The following is a 3,029-nucleotide window of genomic DNA, read 5'->3' on the forward strand; positions in this document are numbered from 1 at the left end:
ACTCGCTCAATTAATAGTAAGGAGTTGGGTACAGTGATAGAACAAAAAGATCAAGGAGTACAGGTCCATAGCTCCTTGAAGATAGAGTCGTAGTCGGACAAAATGGTGAAGAAGGCATTCAGCATGCTAGATTTTATTGGTCAGAATATTGAATACAGGAGTTGGGACGTCTTGTTGAAGTTGGACAAGACATTGGTAAGACCACACACGGTATGCTGTGTTCAGTTATGGTCACCCTATTATAGGAAGGATATTGTTAACCTAGAAAGAGTGCAGAAGCAATTTACGAGGATGCTACCAGGACTTGATAGTCTGAGTTATAAGGAGAGGCTGGATAGGCTGGGACTTTCCCCCCTGTAGCTTGAGAGGCTTACGGGTGATCTTCCAGCGATCTATAAAATAATGAGGAGCATAGATAAGGTAGGTAGTCGACACATTTCCCCAAAGGTAGATGTGTCTCGAACTAGAGGGCATTTTGTATAAGGTGAGAGGGGAGAGATACTAAATAGACCAGGCAGGAAATGTCTTCACGCTGAGGGTGGTGAGTATCTGGGACGGGCTGCCAGAGGCAGGGGCGTGTACAATTTAATCTTTTAAAAATCAGTTGGACAGTTACATGGGCAGGGTGGATAAGAGAAGGATATGGGCCAAACACGGGCAAGTGGGACTAGATTAGTGATAGAGACTGGGCGGCATGATCAAGCTGGGCCGAACGGCCTGTTTTCATGCTGTAAACATCTATGACTCTATCCATCTTCCTGAGGGCATTCGAATTTCCTCCACAGAATTGTATTGAACCGATTGATACATAATAATTTATTCTACACTTTATCTAAATCAGACAGATAATGTGGATTCATTAGGGGCTAAATAAAATACGAAGATGAGAGACAATTGAATGAAAAAAGTTGCAAGAAATTACATTCCAAAAAACCCCAACAGTGTTTGGATGGACAGGTGGAAGTTTGAGCTGAGGAGGGAAAACTCGGCTGTCAGCAAGTTCCACCGGATTTCTGTATAAAACGACCACGGCAGGACTCGAACCTGCAATCTTCTGATATCGTCACTGAAATTCACCGAAGTCAGACGCCTTATCCATTAGGCCACGCGGCCACTGGCTGTGATACGTGAGCTGATGTTTATCTCCTGTGAATAAATATTGCGATTCTCTGTGTTTCATTTCTATTGTTTGGTGATCCGCTGTTTCCCAGATCCCAGAAAATACAAGGGAAAGCTCCAGCTGCCGGATATGGTCATTTTCAAAGTGGAAAAGCCCTTCACTCTGTGAGCTGTGAAGATTCATGGAGGCCCGGGGACTCTCAGGCCGGCCAGGGCTCTTTATCCGGCTCCATTCACAGGAAAAGTGACTTCAGTTTCCACAATAACATCCGCTCTCTCTGAAACCCCCAAACTGAAATTCAGACTCACCGTTAAGGTGAAGACTGCGGACTGCGGTTCCCGCCCCTGCTGTTTAATACAGATCACTATAACTGTGTACATTGAGCAGAAAGAAATTGCTGTTGTTTGTAAACATTTCTTACTGAACTCACTGTCATTCTCCTTCAACAGGACGAGTTTGAGTCTCGTGATATTTGATCCGATATTAAACCTTGCAAAAATATAAACTGAGCAGGTAAATCAGAAATATCCGGAAAAGTTTATTTGAATTGCGCTTTTGAACGGAGTCATTTCAAAAACATTCCAACACAGAGAAAAATTCCTGGAACCAGCTGCAGAAAATCTCCGGGAGCCTGACGTGATTTGGACGCAACCTTCTGATGTGGAGTCAGACGCGCTACCTTAGCGCCAGAAGCCCAAGTTCTAATAACTGAACCTTTCTCCTCAGAGATTTATTTTTTATTTACACTTTGACGGTACACTGTAAATCAGCACCTGTGCGAAAGAAACTCAAAGAAGTCTGATTGAGGGATACTAAAGGGCCCTGAAGTAAAGCAGCTGTACCACGTGGTTAAGGTGATGCACAATAATCCATTGTGCTCTGGACACGTGGCTTCAAATCCCATCCTCGTCTGTAACGTGTCTGTTGTGTCTCTGGTTAACTTGATGTGGGTGAAGTGAAAATGCTGTGATTTTTAGCTTTTGTTTGAGGCCTTGGGTGGTGAATAGTCAAACACAGTCCATACTGAAAGCACATTCATCGTGGCCGGAAACTTCCACAAGGCCAACCTCAAGAGTGTACTGCCAAAATTCCACCAGCACATCTCCTGTCCCACCAGGGGAGACAACACGATTGACCACTGCTCCTCAAAAATCAAGGGCACCTACCGTTCCATCCCATGGCCGCACTTTGGAAAATCAGACCATAGGACGGTGCTCCTTCTCCCGGCATACAAGCAGAAACTAAAGCGGGAGAATCCGGCTAAGAAGGTCGTGCAGTGCGGTCCGAGGAAGCAGAAGAGCTCTGACGTGACTGCTTGGAGACAGTGGACTGGTCCATATTTAAGAACTCAGCGGCTAACTGAAATGAGTATGTCACCACTGTCACAGACTTCATCAGCAAATGTGTGGACGACTGCGTGACAAAGAAAGCAGTACGTGCGTTCCCCAACCAGAAACTGTCGTGTTGGGTGTTGTGATACACAAATGAACCAACACGGGTGTAGATGGTACAACTCTGTTTTATTATTCTGTACAATAATAACTGTTAACTTCTGGCTGTGGTTCGTACTTCACCAGCAAACCTGTGGACCCAGCCCAACACTATCTTAGTGAGGCACTCAGCACATGGTGTATGTCTGAGTGGCTCGCTGTCAGCTCTGTGCTCTGAGCTATCTCCTGGTAGAATGAGCGGGAACTGTGGTGTACCCAGTTTTATAGTGCGTGTGCTCTCACTGGTGATTCGCTGCGATGTTGTGTGTGTGTTGGTTGGTCCAACTACCTGTCCATCAGTGTGTGTGTGTGATTGCACCATAAGACCATAAGACAGAGGAGTGGAAGTAAGGCCATTCGGCCCATCGAGTCCTCCACCATTCAATCATGTCTGATTTCAACTCAATTTACCCGCTCTC

The 3,029-nt window shown here is 45.5% G+C and overlaps 1 non-coding gene across 1 annotated transcript; it reads right to left on the minus strand.

Moving 5' to 3' along the window:
* Positions 1-1,023: 1,023 nt before the first annotated feature.
* Positions 1,024-1,113, minus strand: trnar-ucg (transfer RNA arginine (anticodon UCG)). Its single transcript is given in 2 exon segments — positions 1,024-1,059; positions 1,077-1,113. It is a non-coding gene; the product is annotated as a tRNA-Arg (tRNA).
* Positions 1,114-3,029: the final 1,916 nt, after the last annotated feature.

Source organism: Scyliorhinus torazame, chromosome 24, assembly GCF_047496885.1.
Source record: "Scyliorhinus torazame isolate Kashiwa2021f chromosome 24, sScyTor2.1, whole genome shotgun sequence".
In the NCBI taxonomy this organism is placed as follows: Eukaryota; Metazoa; Chordata; class Chondrichthyes; order Carcharhiniformes; family Scyliorhinidae; genus Scyliorhinus; species Scyliorhinus torazame.